The 20,580-nt window shown below is 42.9% G+C and overlaps 1 protein-coding gene and 2 pseudogenes across 1 annotated transcript in view; 2 read left to right on the forward strand and 1 right to left on the reverse strand.

The window, feature by feature from the left end:
- Nucleotides 1–6,035, forward strand: part of LOC120991893 — a 92,091-nt pseudogene extending 86,056 nt beyond the window's left edge.
- The window catches only part of LOC120991124 (zinc finger protein 585A-like), a 2,129,672-nt gene that overhangs the window by 1,968,020 nt on the left and 141,072 nt on the right, over nt 1–20,580 (reverse strand). The gene's annotated exons all lie outside the window — the stretch shown is intronic.
- On the forward strand, nt 11,391–19,041 carry LOC120991894 (annotated as a pseudogene).

Here is a 20,580-nt window from a genome sequence, read left to right on the forward strand (position 1 = left end):
GGCCCTCTGCGATCACGTTCCATTGCCATGGCTGCTGGTGTGGGGTGGGGTGGGGTGGCAGGAGCAGTACCATCTCCATCAGCAGCAGCCTGAGTCTAGAGTCGCTAATGAGCAGCTTTCTTCACCCGCATAGTGAAGAAACTACTCACCAGCAGCTAGAAATAGAGCAGAACCTGAACCAGCAGGTGGTGGCATACTTGGTGTGCACCCTGCCAGCCGTAATTGAAGATCTTCTGGACTACTGGGCAGCCAACCTGGATTTGTGGCTTCAACTGGTGCGTAGTGTGGCTTCAGAGCGGGTGTTTAGTGCAGTGGGGTCATAGTTACCCCAAGAAGAACTCACCTGTGGAAAGACTGACCTTTGTCAAGATGAATCAGGTGTGGATCAGCCAGGATTTCCACCCACCAATGCCTGATGCATCAGACTAAATCATTGATGTTGCCACACCAACACTTTGACAAAAGAGACCGGTTTCTTCTGGCTACCTGCCTCAGCTACTATTCTGATGCTGCCACCCGCCTGATGCTAAACATCTGATACCAAGTGCTCCTTCTTAACCCACCATCCTGAGCTGGTACTGGTATTGCCACCCACTTCTCCACTCTGTAACCGGGTCACTCTGTGGTCTCCTGATGCTGCTGCTACCTCCACACTATGTCACCTTGCCACTCTGTGGTCTGCTCATGCTGCTGCCACCTCCATACTATAATGCGTAAAATCCGGCACACAGAATATTTGTTTACAATTTAGGTTATTTATTGATGCAATATCATACAAAATTCAAGATCCAGTTACATTGTAAGCCCACTTAGACAACCACTCTTGATAATGATTTTGACCGGATGATTTGACCTTCCTCAGCGGTCTTATTATCTGTCATATAATAACATAGGCCCCATTAATGATGTAACCAGATAGACATGTTTAAAAAGATCCCAAAGAAAAATTCTAGAAGAATTATTAAAGCACAACATATAATAATGGAAATAGTCATGTATACTAAAAATGAAGATATGAGGGAAGCGTATAGTCCCTATTAGATAGAGATAGGAAGATAGTCCAATGCAGATGGACTGTATGTGGAAATGGCCACAGGAAAATTGCAGAACATGAAAAAAAAAAACACAATTGGATGAGGAAGCTGGAGAAGAGTAATCTGTAAATAATGTTATAATCATTATTCGAAAGTATTTTACCTTATTTTAGTGGTGGGGAGGCAGTAGGCTGGATCACAGGACGCTAGCCTGCGATCACAGCCATTTATATCTAATACAGGCTGTTCGGAGCGCCGATCATGTCCCACTGCAGCGTCACGTGACCCCGGAGGTAGAGTTTTGCGTTCCAGGGGTAATTAGACGCATATTAAGGAAGAAGATAACGGGAAATACAGCGAAAATAACAATAATAAACGTGGAAGGTGTTGATTGATGAATGAAATGTAGATCAATGGTATTGGTGTGATGGAAGGCTTATTTTGAATGAAGTGGAGAATCGGGATGAAATGTGTGAGTGTGTGGAGATATACTCATGTGGTGGAATGGTCAAAATGTACATCTGAGATAATAATACCAATGACTACAGCCATAGATACTATAGGAAAAATAGTCAGCGGTTAGTAAGAATTAAAAAGACAATATACTGTATCAATATACACTCACCTAAAGAATTATTAGGAACACCTGTTCTATTTCTCATTAATGCAATTATCTAGTCAACCAATCACATGGCAGTTGCTTCAATGCATTTAGGGGTGTGCTCCTAGTCAAGACAATCTCCTGAACTCCAAATTGAATGTCAGAATGGGAAAGAAAGGTGATTTAAGCAATTTTGAGCGTGGCATGGTTGTTGGTGCCAGACAGGCCGGTCTGAGTATTTCACAATCTGCTCAGTTACTGGGATTTTCACGCACAACCATTTCTAGGGTTTACAAAGAATGGTGTGAAAAGGGAAAAACATCCAGTATGCGGCAGTCCTGTGGGCAAAAATGCCTTGTGGATGCTAGAGGTCAGAGGAGAATGGGCCGACTGATTCAAGCTGATAGAAGAGCAACGTTGACTGAAATAACTACTCGTTACAACCGAGGTATGCAGCAAAGCATTTGCAGACACGACAGTAGAAATTGAAAGGGCAACTGGAGTCATTGAGAAACCCCTCTCTGTCCACGACTATAACCTTCACATGGGAGGGGTGGACTTCAATGACCATATGTTGGCTCCCTATTTAGTGTCCCGCCGCACCAGATGCTGGTATAAGAAGGTGTCTGTCTATTTAATTCAATTGGCTGTCTATAATAGTTTTGTTCTCTACAGTAAGGCTGGGAGAACGGGATCCTTCCTAAAATTCCAGGAAGAGATCATTTCGGAACTCCTGTATCCAGGAGGGTCCGTGCCCCAAGTCCCTGATGTAGTGAGCCGGCTACATGCCAGACACTTCCCGAGTGTCTATCCTGGTACCCCAACTCACTGTTCCCCAAGAAAAAGATGTTGTGTCTGTAGCAGGGCTGGAATAAGGCGTGACACCACAGTTTTTTGTCCTGACCAGCCTGCCCTATGCATAGGGGAGTGTTTCCGCAAGTTCCACACACAGGTACACTATTAGTGTAGGGATTGCGTGACACAGGATAGGCACACAGGGGTCTTAGGGCCCTTTCACACAGAGCTGCCACAAACCTCTCCTTTCACTTGGGACAAAGTGCATAATGTACTTCGCCTCATCTCTGGGCGATTTACGCTTTGCACATTGTCCCATGGGGAAGGAGAGGTTTATCCTCTAAAGGTAAAAAAAAATAAAAAATCACAGGTATGCAAAAAAGTTAATGTTCTGTTTCAAATGTTCAATAAAGTTTATAAAAGTTAATGTTCTGTTTCAAATGTTATATAAAGTTAATGTTAATAAATTTATTGCGTTGCTGCCTGGTTTTTTTTACCTTCTAGGTGGACTAAGCGATCAACCAGCTGCAGCACTGATGTGCATTCTGACAGAAGCATTGCGCTGCTGTGAGATTACACAAAAGTCGGTGTATGCGACACTGCAAGACGAGATTTCTCCTCTGCAGTAAAAAAGATACGTTTGCCGAGGCTTATGAGCTGAGGAGGCGGTGTTCATATGCTTTGGCAAACACTTTGTATAAAAAAATAAAATAAAATTCTGGCAATGATTTATTCATCCACATCGATTGATGTGAATGGAGAAATCGGGTTTGCCAGGGCATACGAGCTAAGTGGGTTTGGATGTTGGGCGGAGCTCCTATGTCCTGGCAGACGCCTTTCCCCTCTTTTTTTTTTTTTGCACATTTTTTGGCAGAGATTTTTTCATCCACATTGATCGATGCGAATGAAGAAATCTGTGCCATTCATTTTTTCTTTCAGCCCAGAGGCTGAACGGAAAAAAAAATCTCATTACCCGTATGCTCAATATAAGGAGAATAGCAGAAACTCCTAATGCTGGCCATACATGTAATGATTGCGGAGACCCTCAAATGCCAGGGCAGTACAAACACCCCACAAATGACCCCATTTTGGAAAGAAGACACCCCAAGGTATTCGCTGAGGGGCATATTGAGTCCATGAAAGATTGAACTGTTTGTCCCAAGTTAGCCGAAAGGGAGAAAAAACAAAAATCTATTTCTGCTAACTTGTGCCAAAAAAAATAAATCTATGAACTCGCCATGCCCCTCACGGAATACCTTGGGGTGTCTTCTTTCCAAAATGGGGTCACATGTGGGGTATTTATACTGCCCTGGCATTTTAGGGGCCTAAAGCGTGAGAAGAAGTCTGGAATCCAAATGTCTAAAAATGCCCTCCTAAAAGGTACTCATTGGAATTTGGACCCCTTTGCGCACCTAGGCTGCAAAAAAGTGTCAAACATGTGGTATCGCCATACTCAGCATAAGTAGGGCAATGTGTTTTGGGGTGTCTTTTCACACATACCCATCCTGTGTGTGAGAAATATCTCTGTAAATCACAACTTTTTTTATTTGTTTATACAAAGTTGTCAATTTACAGAGATATTTCTCTCACCCAGCATGGGTATATGTAAAAATACACCCCAAAACACATTGCCCTACTTCTCCTGAGTACGGCGATACCACATGTGTGACACTTTTTTGCAGCCTAGGTGGACAAAGGGGCCCAAATTCCAATGAGTACCTTTAGGATTTCACAGGGCATTTTTTAAGCATTTGGATTCCAAACTACTTCTCACGCTTTAGGGCCCCTAAAATGCCAGGGCAGTATAAATACCCCAAAAGTGACCCCATTTTGGAAAGAAGACACCCCAAGGCATTCCGAGAGGGGCATGGCGAGTTCATAGAAGATATTTTTTTTTTGGCCTCTCACAAAGAGATTTTAGGATGCTTTTAAATATATCCCATTTTGTGGCTGTATTTTTATTTTTGAGGACTTTGTCCCAGTTAGTTAGGCCTATGGCTAAATTTAGCTTTTTTGAAGTTTGGTATTTTTGTTCCTCCCTGTAGAAACGCTCTTTTGAATGATAATTGGAAGGTTATTACTTTATGGTCACTATTTCCCAGGTGACCCCCAACCTGCACATCTGTTGTTCTGTCAGGCCTATTGGTTAATACTAAGTCCAGTATGGCCGACCCTCTAGTTGGGTCCTGAACCAGTTGGGAGAGGTAATTGTCTTTGGTTGTTGCCAATAACCTGTTTCCTTTATGAGATATACAAGTTTCAGTTTCCCAGTCTATATCTGGGTAGTTGAAGTCCTCCATTATAACCACCTCATTATGATTTGCCGCTTTGTCTATCTCGTTTAGTAGTAGATTTTCTGTGGACTCTGGTATATTAGGTGGTTTATAGTAAACTCCTATTAGTAATTTATTATTATTTTGGGGAAAAAATCACACATTCTAATTTTTATCTTCACAGAGAATCCAAATAAGAATTCTGAGGAAAACTTCATGTTATCATTAAATTATAATGTAGAAGATGAAGCTATCATGCTGCGCTCTACAGGAGAAAACCTCATTACCCTTAATGTACATCCAGGATTTCATAGTACAGATCTGTCATATTATCCCTCTAATCATGAGAAACCTTTTCCTGACCAATCACAGATTGTTACCTCAAGTATAGGTCAGAAAGGGGGTAAAAGGCTTCATTGTGGTAAAGAGTTCACAAAAAGCTCAGGTCTTTCTACACACAGAGGAATTCATGCAGGAGAGAAGTCATATTCATGTTCAGAATGTGGAAAATGTTTTATGCAAAAATCAAAGCTTGTTACACATAAGAGAATTCACAAAGGAGAGAAACCATATTCATGTTCAGAATGTGGGAAATGTTTTGCACAAAAATCAGATCTTTTTTCACATGCAAGAATTCACACAGCGGAGAAACCATATTCCTGTTCAGAATGTGGCAAATGTTTTACAGATAAATCAACTCTTGTTAGACATGAGAGACTTCACACAGGGAGGAAACCATATTCATGCTCTAAATGTGGGAAATGTTTTACAGATAATTCAATACTTGTTACTCATGAGAGAAATCACACATGAGAGAAGCCATATTCATGTTCAGAATGTGGCAAATGTTTTACACAAAAATCAGATCTTGGCAAACACAAGAGAAGTCACACAGGAGAGAAGCCATATTCATGTTCGGAATGTGGCAAATGTTTTACACAGAAATCAAATCTTGTTAACCATGAGAGAAATCACACAGGAGAGAAGCCATATTCATGTTCAGAATGTGGCAAATGTTTTACACAGAAAGCACATCTTGTTAACCATGAGAGAAGTCACACAAGAGAGAAGCCATATTCATGTTCAGAATGTGGCAAATGTTTTACACAGAAAGCACATCTTGTTGAACATAAGAGAATTCACACAGGGGAGAAGCCATTTTCATGTTCAGAATGTGGCAAATGTTTTACACAGAAAGCACATCTTGTTGAACATAAGAGAATTCACACAGGGGAGAAGCCATTTTCATGTTCAGAATGTGGCAAATGTTTTAAACAGAAAGCATATCTTGTTATACATGAGAGAATTCACACAGGGGAGAAACCATATTCATGTTCAGAATGTGGGACTGGAGATGTGGCGCCTCCGTCTGTGGGGGCTGAACTGGAGGAGGAGAACATTGGAGCACAAACAATGTGTAGCGATATGGGTGGTTTTTCTACACAGGTGACAGGAGAGGAGGAGCAGGCGCAGCCAGAGGAGCTACAAGGCGATGAGGAAGACGAGGCAAAGGACCCAGAGACACCATGGCAGTATGCAGTGGAGATGGAGGCAGGAAGTCCCTCCGAGTCACTTGCACAAATGGCCCGATGCATGCTCACTTGCTTGCGTAGTGACAGCTGAATTGTCACCATTCGGCAGAGGGATGACTTCTAGCTCTCCAGCTTGTTGCACCCTCGCTACCGGTCCAAAATGGGGGTCTTTTTGTAAACTGAACTACTATAGAAACATCCTATGTAGTCAGTTGACTGCTGCCTATCTGCGCCATCGTCCATCCTCTCGCAGATCTGACCGGGGGGGGGCCCTCTGCGATCACGTTCCATTGCCATGGCTGCTGGTGTGGGGTGGGGTGGGGTGGCAGGAGCAGTACCATCTCCATCAGCAGCAGCCTGAGTCTAGAGTCGCTAATGAGCAGCTTTCTTCACCCGCATAGTGAAGAAACTACTCACCAGCAGCTAGAAATAGAGCAGAACCTGAACCAGCAGGTGGTGGCATACTTGGTGTGCACCCTGCCAGCCGTAATTGAAGATCTTCTGGACTACTGGGCAGCCAACCTGGATTTGTGGCTTCAACTGGTGCGTAGTGTGGCTTCAGAGCGGGTGTTTAGTGCAGTGGGGTCATAGTTACCCCAAGAAGAACTCACCTGTGGAAAGACTGACCTTTGTCAAGATGAATCAGGTGTGGATCAGCCAGGATTTCCACCCACCAATGCCTGATGCATCAGACTAAATCATTGATGTTGCCACACCAACACTTTGACAAAAGAGACCGGTTTCTTCTGGCTACCTGCCTCAGCTACTATTCTGATGCTGCCACCCGCCTGATGCTAAACATCTGATACCAAGTGCTCCTTCTTAACCCACCATCCTGAGCTGGTACTGGTATTGCCACCCACTTCTCCACTCTGTAACCGGGTCCCTCTGTGGTCTCCTGATGCTGCTGCTACCTCCACACTATGTCACCTTGCCACTCTGTGGTCTGCTCATGCTGCTGCCACCTCCATACTATAATGCGTAAAATCCGGCACACAGAATATTTGTTTACAATTTAGGTTATTTATTGATGCAATATCATACAAAATTCAAGATCCAGTTACATTGTAAGCCCACTTAGACAACCACTCTTGATAATGATTTTGACCGGATGATTTGACCTTCCTCAGCGGTCTTATTATCTGTCATATAATAACATAGGCCCCATTAATGATGTAACCAGATAGACATGTTTAAAAAGATCCCAAAGAAAAATTCTAGAAGAATTATTAAAGCACAACATATAATAATGGAAATAGTCATGTATACTAAAAATGAAGATATGAGGGAAGCGTATAGTCCCTAATAGATAGAGATAGGAAGATAGTCCAATGCAGATGGACTGTATGTGGAAATGGCCACAGGAAAATTGCAGAACATGAAAAAAAAAAACACAATTGGATGAGGAAGCTGGAGAAGAGTAATCTGTAAATAATGTTATAATCATTATTCGAAAGTATTTTACCTTATTTTAGTGGTGGGGAGGCAGTAGGCTGGATCACAGGACGCTAGCCTGCGATCACAGCCATTTATATCTAATACAGGCTGTTCGGAGCGCCGATCATGTCCCACTGCAGCGTCACGTGACCCCGGAAGTAGAGTTTTGCGTTCCAGGGGTAATTAGACGCATATTAAGGAAGAAGATAACGGGAAATACAGCGAAAATAACAATAATAAACGTGGAAGGTGTTGATTGATGAATGAAATGTAGATCAATGGTATTGGTGTGATGGAAGGCTTATTTTGAATGAAGTGGAGAATCGGGATGAAATGTGTGAGTGTGTGGAGATATACTCATGTGGTGGAATGGTCAAAATGTACATCTGAGATAATAATACCAATGACTACAGCCATAGATACTATAGGAAAAATAGTCAGCGGTTAGTAAGAATTAAAAAGACAATATACTGTATCAATATACACTCACCTAAAGAATTATTAGGAACACCTGTTCTATTTCTCATTAATGCAATTATCTAGTCAACCAATCACATGGCAGTTGCTTCAATGCATTTAGGGGTGTGCTCCTAGTCAAGACAATCTCCTGAACTCCAAATTGAATGTCAGAATGGGAAAGAAAGGTGATTTAAGCAATTTTGAGCGTGGCATGGTTGTTGGTGCCAGACAGGCCGGTCTGAGTATTTCACAATCTGCTCAGTTACTGGGATTTTCACGCACAACCATTTCTAGGGTTTACAAAGAATGGTGTGAAAAGGGAAAAACATCCAGTATGCGGCAGTCCTGTGGGCAAAAATGCCTTGTGGATGCTAGAGGTCAGAGGAGAATGGGCCGACTGATTCAAGCTGATAGAAGAGCAACGTTGACTGAAATAACTACTCGTTACAACCGAGGTATGCAGCAAAGCATTTGCAGACACGACAGTAGAAATTGAAAGGGCAACTGGAGTCATTGAGAAACCCCTCTCTGTCCACGACTATAACCTTCACATGGGAGGGGTGGACTTCAATGACCATATGTTGGCTCCCTATTTAGTGTCCCGCCGCACCAGATGCTGGTATAAGAAGGTGTCTGTCTATTTAATTCAATTGGCTGTCTATAATAGTTTTGTTCTCTACAGTAAGGCTGGGAGAACGGGATCCTTCCTAAAATTCCAGGAAGAGATCATTTCGGAACTCCTGTATCCAGGAGGGTCCGTGCCCCAAGTCCCTGATGTAGTGAGCCGGCTACATGCCAGACACTTCCCGAGTGTCTATCCTGGTACCCCAACTCACTGTTCCCCAAGAAAAAGATGTTGTGTCTGTAGCAGGGCTGGAATAAGGCGTGACACCACAGTTTTTTGTCCTGACCAGCCTGCCCTATGCATAGGGGAGTGTTTCCGCAAGTTCCACACACAGGTACACTATTAGTGTAGGGATTGCGTGACACAGGATAGGCACACAGGGGTCTTAGGGCCCTTTCACACAGAGCTGCCACAAACCTCTCCTTTCACTTGGGACAAAGTGCATAATGTACTTCGCCTCATCTCTGGGCGATTTGCGCTTTGCACATTGTCCCATGGGGAAGGAGAGGTTTATCCTCTAAAGGTAAAAAAAAAAAAAAAATCACAGGTATGCAAAAAAGTTAATGTTCTGTTTCAAATGTTCAATAAAGTTTATAAAAGTTAATGTTCTGTTTCAAATGTTATATAAAGTTAATGTTAATAAATTTATTGCGTTGCTGCCTGGTTTTTTTTACCTTCTAGGTGGACTAAGCGATCAACCAGCTGCAGCACTGATGTGCATTCTGACAGAAGCATTGCGCTGCTGTGAGATTACACAAAAGTCGGTGTATGCGACACTGCAAGACGAGATTTCTCCTCTGCAGTAAAAAAGATACGTTTGCCGAGGCTTATGAGCTGAGGAGGCGGTGTTCATATGCTTTGGCAAACACTTTGTATAAAAAAATAAAATAAAATTCTGGCAATGATTTATTCATCCACATCGATTGATGTGAATGGAGAAATCGGGTTTGCCAGGGCATACGAGCTAAGTGGGTTTGGATGTTGGGCGGAGCTCCTATGTCCTGGCAGACGCCTTTCCCCTCTTTTTTTTTTTTTGCACATTTTTTGGCAGAGATTTTTTCATCCACATTAATCGATGCGAATGAAGAAATCTGTGCCATTCATTTTTTCTTTCAGCCCAGAGGCTGAACGGAAAAAAAAATCTCATTACCCGTATGCTCAATATAAGGAGAATAGCAGAAACTCCTAATGCTGGCCATACATGTAATGATTGCGGAGACCCTCAAATGCCAGGGCAGTACAAACACCCCACAAATGACCCCATTTTGGAAAGAAGACACCCCAAGGTATTCGCTGAGGGGCATATTGAGTCCATGAAAGATTGAACTGTTTGTCCCAAGTTAGCCGAAAGGGAGAAAAAACAAAAATCTATTTCTGCTAACTTGTGCCAAAAAAAATAAATCTATGAACTCGCCATGCCCCTCACGGAATACCTTGGGGTGTCTTCTTTCCAAAATGGGGTCACATGTGGGGTATTTATACTGCCCTGGCATTTTAGGGGCCTAAAGCGTGAGAAGAAGTCTGGAATCCAAATGTCTAAAAATGCCCTCCTAAAAGGTACTCATTGGAATTTGGACCCCTTTGCGCACCTAGGCTGCAAAAAAGTGTCAAACATGTGGTATCGCCATACTCAGCATAAGTAGGGCAATGTGTTTTGGGGTGTCTTTTCACACATACCCATCCTGTGTGTGAGAAATATCTCTGTAAATCACAACTTTTTTTATTTGTTTATACAAAGTTGTCAATTTACAGAGATATTTCTCTCACCCAGCATGGGTATATGTAAAAATACACCCCAAAACACATTGCCCTACTTCTCCTGAGTACGGCGATACCACATGTGTGACACTTTTTTGCAGCCTAGGTGGACAAAGGGGCCCAAATTCCAATGAGTACCTTTAGGATTTCACAGGGCATTTTTTAAGCATTTGGATTCCAAACTACTTCTCACGCTTTAGGGCCCCTAAAATGCCAGGGCAGTATAAATACCCCAAAAGTGACCCCATTTTGGAAAGAAGACACCCCAAGGCATTCCGAGAGGGGCATGGCGAGTTCATAGAAGATATTTTTTTTTTGGCCTCTCACAAAGAGATTTTAGGATGCTTTTAAATATATCCCATTTTGTGGCTGTATTTTTATTTTTGAGGACTTTGTCCCAGTTAGTTAGGCCTATGGCTAAATTTAGCTTTTTTGAAGTTTGGTATTTTTGTTCCTCCCTGTAGAAACGCTCTTTTGAATGATAATTGGAAGGTTATTACTTTATGGTCACTATTTCCCAGGTGACCCCCAACCTGCACATCTGTTGTTCTGTCAGGCCTATTGGTTAATACTAAGTCCAGTATGGCCGACCCTCTAGTTGGGTCCTGAACCAGTTGGGAGAGGTAATTGTCTTTGGTTGTTGCCAATAACCTGTTTCCTTTATGAGATATACAAGTTTCAGTTTCCCAGTCTATATCTGGGTAGTTGAAGTCCTCCATTATAACCACCTCATTATGATTTGCCGCTTTGTCTATCTCGTTTAGTAGTAGATTTTCTGTGGAGTCTGGTATATTAGGTGGTTTATAGTAAACTCCTATTAGTAATTTATTATTATTTTGGGGAAAAAATCACACATTCTAATTTTTATCTTCACAGAGAATCCAAATAAGAATTCTGAGGAAAACTTCATGTTATCATTAAATTATAATGTAGAAGATGAAGCTATCATGCTGCGCTCTACAGGAGAAAACCTCATTACCCTTAATGTACATCCAGGATTTCATAGTACAGATCTGTCATATTATCCCTCTAATCATGAGAAACCTTTTCCTGACCAATCACAGATTGTTACCTCAAGTATAGGTCAGAAAGGGGGTAAAAGGTTTCATTGTGGTAAAGAGTTCACAAAAAGCTCAGGTCTTTCTACACACAGAGGAATTCATGCAGGAGAGAAGTCATATTCATGTTCAGAATGTGGAAAATGTTTTATGCAAAAATCAAAGCTTGTTACACATAAGAGAATTCACAAAGGAGAGAAACCATATTCATGTTCAGAATGTGGGAAATGTTTTGCACAAAAATCAGATCTTTTTTCACATGCAAGAATTCACACAGCGGAGAAACCATATTCCTGTTCAGAATGTGGCAAATGTTTTACAGATAAATCAACTCTTGTTAGACATGAGAGACTTCACACAGGGAGGAAACCATATTCATGCTCTAAATGTGGGAAATGTTTTACAGATAATTCAATACTTGTTACTCATGAGAGAAATCACACATGAGAGAAGCCATATTCATGTTCAGAATGTGGCAAATGTTTTACACAAAAATCAGATCTTGGCAAACACAAGAGAAGTCACACAGGAGAGAAGCCATATTCATGTTCGGAATGTGGCAAATGTTTTACACAGAAATCAAATCTTGTTAACCATGAGAGAAATCACACAGGAGAGAAGCCATATTCATGTTCAGAATGTGGCAAATGTTTTACACAGAAAGCACATCTTGTTAACCATGAGAGAAGTCACACAAGAGAGAAGCCATATTCATGTTCAGAATGTGGCAAATGTTTTACACAGAAAGCACATCTTGTTGAACATAAGAGAATTCACACAGGGGAGAAGCCATTTTCATGTTCAGAATGTGGCAAATGTTTTACACAGAAAGCACATCTTGTTGAACATAAGAGAATTCACACAGGGGAGAAGCCATTTTCATGTTCAGAATGTGGCAAATGTTTTAAACAGAAAGCATATCTTGTTATACATGAGAGAATTCACACAGGGGAGAAACCATATTCATGTTCAGAATGTGGGACTGGAGATGTGGCGCCTCCGTCTGTGGGGGCTGAACTGGAGGAGGAGAACATTGGAGCACAAACAATGTGTAGCGATATGGGTGGTTTTTCTACACAGGTGACAGGAGAGGAGGAGCAGGCGCAGCCAGAGGAGCTACAAGGCGATGAGGAAGACGAGGCAAAGGACCCAGAGACACCATGGCAGTATGCAGTGGAGATGGAGGCAGGAAGTCCCTCCGAGTCACTTGCACAAATGGCCTGATGCATGCTCACTTGCTTGCGTAGTGACAGCTGAATTGTCACCATTCGGCAGAGGGATGACTTCTAGCTCTCCAGCTTGTTGCACCCTCGCTACCGGTCCAAAATGGGGGTCTTTTTGTAAACTGAACTACTATAGAAACATCCTATGTAGTCAGTTGACTGCTGCCTATCTGCGCCATCGTCCATCCTCTCGCAGATCTGACCGGGGGGGGGCCCTCTGCGATCACGTTCCATTGCCATGGCTGCTGGTGTGGGGTGGGGTGGGGTGGCAGGAGCAGTACCATCTCCATCAGCAGCAGCCTGAGTCTAGAGTCGCTAATGAGCAGCTTTCTTCACCCGCATAGTGAAGAAACTACTCACCAGCAGCTAGAAATAGAGCAGAACCTGAACCAGCAGGTGGTGGCATACTTGGTGTGCACCCTGCCAGCCGTAATTGAAGATCTTCTGGACTACTGGGCAGCCAACCTGGATTTGTGGCTTCAACTGGTGCGTAGTGTGGCTTCAGAGCGGGTGTTTAGTGCAGTGGGGTCATAGTTACCCCAAGAAGAACTCACCTGTGGAAAGACTGACCTTTGTCAAGATGAATCAGGTGTGGATCAGCCAGGATTTCCACCCACCAATGCCTGATGCATCAGACTAAATCATTGATGTTGCCACACCAACACTTTGACAAAAGAGACCGGTTTCTTCTGGCTACCTGCCTCAGCTACTATTCTGATGCTGCCACCCGCCTGATGCTAAACATCTGATACCAAGTGCTCCTTCTTAACCCACCATCCTGAGCTGGTACTGGTATTGCCACCCACTTCTCCACTCTGTAACCGGGTCCCTCTGTGGTCTCCTGATGCTGCTGCTACCTCCACACTATGTCACCTTGCCACTCTGTGGTCTGCTCATGCTGCTGCCACCTCCATACTATAATGCGTAAAATCCGGCACACAGAATATTTGTTTACAATTTAGGTTATTTATTGATGCAATATCATACAAAATTCAAGATCCAGTTACATTGTAAGCCCACTTAGACAACCACTCTTGATAATGATTTTGACTGGATGATTTGACCTTCCTCAGCGGTCTTATTATCTGTCATATAATAACATAGGCCCCATTAATGATGTAACCAGATAGACATGTTTAAAAAGATCCCAAAGAAAAATTCTAGAAGAATTATTAAAGCACAACATATAATAATGGAAATAGTCATGTATACTAAAAATGAAGATATGAGGGAAGCGTATAGTCCCTAATAGATAGAGATAGGAAGATAGTCCAATGCAGATGGACTGTATGTGGAAATGGCCACAGGAAAATTGCAGAACATGAAAAAAAAAAACACAATTGGATGAGGAAGCTGGAGAAGAGTAATCTGTAAATAATGTTATAATCATTATTCGAAAGTATTTTACCTTATTTTAGTGGTGGGGAGGCAGTAGGCTGGATCACAGGACGCTAGCCTGCGATCACAGCCATTTATATCTAATACAGGCTGTTCGGAGCGCCGATCATGTCCCACTGCAGCGTCACGTGACCCCGGAAGTAGAGTTTTGCGTTCCAGGGGTAATTAGACGCATATTAAGGAAGAAGATAACGGGAAATACAGCGAAAATAACAATAATAAACGTGGAAGGTGTTGATTGATGAATGAAATGTAGATCAATGGTATTGGTGTGATGGAAGGCTTATTTTGAATGAAGTGGAGAATCGGGATGAAATGTGTGAGTGTGTGGAGATATACTCATGTGGTGGAATGGTCAAAATGTACATCTGAGATAATAATACCAATGACTACAGCCATAGATACTATAGGAAAAATAGTCAGCGGTTAGTAAGAATTAAAAAGACAATATACTGTATCAATATACACTCACCTAAAGAATTATTAGGAACACCTGTTCTATTTCTCATTAATGCAATTATCTAGTCAACCAATCACATGGCAGTTGCTTCAATGCATTTAGGGGTGTGCTCCTAGTCAAGACAATCTCCTGAACTCCAAATTGAATGTCAGAATGGGAAAGAAAGGTGATTTAAGCAATTTTGAGCGTGGCATGGTTGTTGGTGCCAGACAGGCCGGTCTGAGTATTTCACAATCTGCTCAGTTACTGGGATTTTCACGCACAACCATTTCTAGGGTTTACAAAGAATGGTGTGAAAAGGGAAAAACATCCAGTATGCGGCAGTCCTGTGGGCAAAAATGCCTTGTGGATGCTAGAGGTCAGAGGAGAATGGGCCGACTGATTCAAGCTGATAGAAGAGCAACGTTGACTGAAATAACTACTCGTTACAACCGAGGTATGCAGCAAAGCATTTGCAGACACGACAGTAGAAATTGAAAGGGCAACTGGAGTCATTGAGAAACCCCTCTCTGTCCACGACTATAACCTTCACATGGGAGGGGTGGACTTCAATGACCATATGTTGGCTCCCTATTTAGTGTCCCGCCGCACCAGATGCTGGTATAAGAAGGTGTCTGTCTATTTAATTCAATTGGCTGTCTATAATAGTTTTGTTCTCTACAGTAAGGCTGGGAGAACGGGATCCTTCCTAAAATTCCAGGAAGAGATCATTTCGGAACTCCTGTATCCAGGAGGGTCCGTGCCCCAAGTCCCTGATGTAGTGAGCCGGCTACATGCCAGACACTTCCCGAGTGTCTATCCTGGTACCCCAACTCACTGTTCCCCAAGAAAAAGATGTTGTGTCTGTAGCAGGGCTGGAATAAGGCGTGACACCACAGTTTTTTGTCCTGACCAGCCTGCCCTATGCATAGGGGAGTGTTTCCGCAAGTTCCACACTCAGGTACACTATTAGTGTAGGGATTGCGTGACACAGGATAGGCACACAGGGGTCTTAGGGCCCTTTCACACAGAGCTGCCACAAACCTCTCCTTTCACTTGGGACAAAGTGCATAATGTACTTCGCCTCATCTCTGGGCGATTTGCGCTTTGCACATTGTCCCATGGGGAAGGAGAGGTTTATCCTCTAAAGGTAAAAAAAAATAAAAAATCACAGGTATGCAAAAAAGTTAATGTTCTGTTTCAAATGTTCAATAAAGTTTATAAAAGTTAATGTTCTGTTTCAAATGTTATATAAAGTTAATGTTAATAAATTTATTGCGTTGCTGCCTGGTTTTTTTTACCTTCTAGGTGGACTAAGCGATCAACCAGCTGCAGCACTGATGTGCATTCTGACAGAAGCATTGCGCTGCTGTGAGATTACACAAAAGTCGGTGTATGCGACACTGCAAGACGAGATTTCTCCTCTGCAGTAAAAAAGATACGTTTGCCGAGGCTTATGAGCTGAGGAGGCGGTGTTCATATGCTTTGGCAAACACTTTGTATAAAAAAATAAAATAAAATTCTGGCAATGATTTATTCATCCACATCGATTGATGTGAATGGAGAAATCGGGTTTGCCAGGGCATACGAGCTAAGTGGGTTTGGATGTTGGGCGGAGCTCCTATGTCCTGGCAGACGCCTTTCCCCTCTTTTTTTTTTTTTGCACATTTTTTGGCAGAGATTTTTTCATCCACATTGATCGATGCGAATGAAGAAATCTGTGCCATTCATTTTTTCTTTCAGCCCAGAGGCTGAACGGAAAAAAAAATCTCATTACCCGTATGCTCAATATAAGGAGAATAGCAGAAACTCCTAATGCTGGCCATACATGTAATGATTGCGGAGACCCTCAAATGCCAGGGCAGTACAAACACCCCACAAATGACCCCATTTTGGAAAGAAGATACCCCAAGGTATTCGCTGAGGGGCATATTGAGTCCATGAAAGATTGAACTGTTTGTCCCAAGTTAGCCGAAAGGGAGAAAAAACAAAAATCTATTTCTGCTAACTTGTGCCAAAAAAAATAAATCTATGAACTCGCCATGCCCCTCACGGAATACCTTGGGGTGTCTTCTTTCCAAAATGGGGTCACATGTGGGGTATTTATACTGCCCTGGCATTTTAGGGGCCTAAAGCGTGAGAAGAAGTCTGGAATCCAAATGTCTAAAAATGCCCTCCTAAAAGGTACTCATTGGAATTTGGACCCCTTTGCGCACCTAGGCTGCAAAAAAGTGTCAAACATGTGGTATCGCCATACTCAGCATAAGTAGGGCAATGTGTTTTGGGGTGTCTTTTCACACATACCCATCCTGTGTGTGAGAAATATCTCTGTAAATCACAACTTTTTTTATTTGTTTATACAAAGTTGTCAATTTACAGAGATATTTCTCTCACCCAGCATGGGTATATGTAAAAATACACCCCAAAACACATTGCCCTACTTCTCCTGAGTACGGCGATACCACATGTGTGACACTTTTTTGCAGCCTAGGTGGACAAAGGGGCCCAAATTCCAATGAGTACCTTTAGGATTTCACAGGGCATTTTTTAAGCATTTGGATTCCAAACTACTTCTCACGCTTTAGGGCCCCTAAAATGCCAGGGCAGTATAAATACCCCAAAAGTGACCCCATTTTGGAAAGAAGACACCCCAAGGCATTCCGAGAGGGGCATGGCGAGTTCATAGAAGATATTTTTTTTTTGGCCTCTCACAAAGAGATTTTAGGATGCTTTTAAATATATCCCATTTTGTGGCTGTATTTTTATTTTTGAGGACTTTGTCCCAGTTAGTTAGGCCTATGGCTAAATTTAGCTTTTTTGAAGTTTGGTATTTTTGTTCCTCCCTGTAGAAACGCTCTTTTGAATGATAATTGGAAGGTTATTACTTTATGGTCACTATTTCCCAGGTGACCCCCAACCTGCACATCTGTTGTTCTGTCAGGCCTATTGGTTAATACTAAGTCCAGTATGGCCGACCCTCTAGTTGGGTCCTGAACCAGTTGGGAGAGGTAATTGTCTTTGGTTGTTGCCAATAACCTGTTTCCTTTATGAGATATACAAGTTTCAGTTTCCCAGTCTATATCTGGGTAGTTGAAGTCCTCCATTATAACCACCTCATTATGATTTGCCGCTTTGTCTATCTCGTTTAGTAGTAGATTTTCTGTGGACTCTGGTATATTAGGTGGTTTATAGTAAACTCCTATTAGTAATTTATTATTATTTTGGGGAAAAAATCACACATTCTAATTTTTATCTTCACAGAGAATCCAAATAAGAATTCTGAGGAAAACTTCATGTTATCATTAAATTATAATGTAGAAGATGAAGCTATCATGCTGCGCTCTACAGGAGAAAACCTCATTACCCTTAATGTACATCCAGGATTTCATAGTACAGATCTGTCATATTATCCCTCTAATCATGAGAAACCTTTTCCTGACCAATCACAGATTGTTACCTCAAGTATAGGTCAGAAAGGGGGTAAAAGGTTTCATTGTGGTAAAGAGTTCACAAAAAGCTCAGGTCTTTCTACACACAGAGGAATTCATGCAGGAGAGAAGTCATATTCATGTTCAGAATGTGGAAAATGTTTTATGCAAAAATCAAAGCTTGTTACACATAAGAGAATTCACAAAGGAGAGAAACCATATTCATGTTCAGAATGTGGGAAATGTTTTGCACAAAAATCAGATCTTTTTTCACATGCAAGAATTCACACAGCGGAGAAACCATATTCCTGTTCAGAATGTGGCAAATGTTTTACAGATAAATCAACTCTTGTTAGACATGAGAGACTTCACACAGGGAGGAAACCATATTCATGCTCTAAATGTGGGAAATGTTTTACAGATAATTCAATACTTGTTACTCATGAGAGAAATCACACATGAGAGAAGCCATATTCATGTTCAGAATGTGGCAAATGTTTTACACAAAAATCAGATCTTGGCAAACACAAGAGAAGTCACACAGGAGAGAAGCCATATTCATGTTCAGAATGTGGCAAATGTTTTACACAGAAATCAAATCTTGTTAACCATGAGAGAAATCACACAGGAGAGAAGCCATATTCATGTTCAGAATGTGGCAAATGTTTTACACAGAAAGCACATCTTGTTAACCATGAGAGAAGTCACACAAGAGAGAAGCCATATTCATGTTCAGAATGTGGCAAATGTTTTACACAGAAAGCACATCTTGTTGAACATAAGAGAATTCACACAGGGGAGAAGCCATTTTCATGTTCAGAATGTGGCAAATGTTTTACACAGAAAGCACATCTTGTTGAACATAAGAGAATTCACACAGGGGAGAAGCCATTTTCATGTTCAGAATGTGGCAAATGTTTTAAACAGAAAGCATATCTTGTTATACATGAGAGAATTCACACAGGGGAGAAACCATATTCATGTTCAGAATGTGGGACTGGAGATGTGGCGCCTCCGTCTGTGGGGGCTGAACTGGAGGAGGAGAACATTGGAGCACAAACAATGTGTAGCGATATGGGTGGTTTTTCTACACAGGTGACAGGAGAGGAGGAGCAGGCGCAGCCAGAGGAGCTACAAGGCGATGAGGAAGACGAGGCAAAGGACCCAGAGACACCATGGCAGTATGCAGTGGAGATGGAGGCAGGAAGTCCCTCCGAGTCACTTGCACAAATGGCCCGATGCATGCTCACTTGCTTGCGTAGTGACAGCTGAATTGTCACCATTCGGCAGAGGGATGACTTCTAGCTCTCCAGCTTGTTGCACCCTCGCTACCGGTCCAAAATGGGGGTCTTTTTGTAAACTGAACTACTATAGAAACATCCTATGTAGTCAGTTGACTGCTGCCTATCTGCGCCATCGTCCATCCTCTCGCAGATCTGACCGGGGGGGGGGGCCCTCTGCGATCACGTTCCATTGCCATGGCTGCTGGTGTGGGGTGGGGTGGGGTGGCAGGAGCAGTACCATCTCCATCAGCAGCAGCCTGAGTCTAGAGTCGCTAATGAGCAGCTTTCTTCACCCGCATAGTGAAGAAACTACTCACCAGCAGCTAGAAATAGAGCAGAACCTGAACCAGCAGGTGTCACGGCTGAGGATGGGGGAAATCCTCAGCCGTGTAAAGCCAGGTCATGTTATGGCCTACTCGGCCAGGAGAACAGGATAGGGAGCAGGTCACCTCCTAAGAGCGTCCCTACCCTGACCCTAACTCCTAACTGCATGGGCCGACCTTAAAGGTAGGAGGGCCCATGCGCAGGAACCTCGGATCCCTAACTCACCCTCCGTCCGGTCCCTGCGCTAGGAGTCAGAGTAAGACGCCCCACTCCTCCTAGGCACGGAGGAGCAGGAGTCTCAACGGCCAAGCTGTTGGGAAAATGGGGGAACACAAACAGTACTATGGATATGGCAGGTAATGTGAACAAGATCCACTTACCTGCCACAGCCTTGCTGACTGGATCCCTGTGCAGGCAAGCTGAAGTCCAGACAAGATTCAATGAACCCAGCAAACACACAACCACACACAGGAACCCAGATCCATAGCTGCACAGCTATACACAGGAACAAATCAACTGATCATAACATAACATAGTGTATAACAATTTATGATGACAAGGGTGGCCCACACTGGCAGATGGAAAAGACCAGGAGAGTTCCTCCAGCTTACAAGGCTGGAGTACCCCTCAGAAGTCTGTCTCAACTGAGGCTTTATAGCCCAGGCAGCCACACCCACAAACGGACACACCCAGTGCACACACACTAGGAAGGAGATTAACCCTTCCAACACCAAGGAAGGGAAAACACCACTTAAAGGGGAAAGTGCACACTCTGACATAACACACGGTGCACACAACACACACACCTAACAGAAGGTTGCTAGGTGTGACCGCATGCCAGGGCAGCAAGCTGCCTAGCAACGCACAGGCTGCTCTGCTGCTAAAAACACTGGTTGCCCGCGGCAACCACAAG

Source organism: Bufo bufo, chromosome 2 (assembly GCF_905171765.1).
Source record: "Bufo bufo chromosome 2, aBufBuf1.1, whole genome shotgun sequence".
In the NCBI taxonomy this organism is placed as follows: domain Eukaryota; kingdom Metazoa; phylum Chordata; class Amphibia; order Anura; family Bufonidae; genus Bufo; species Bufo bufo.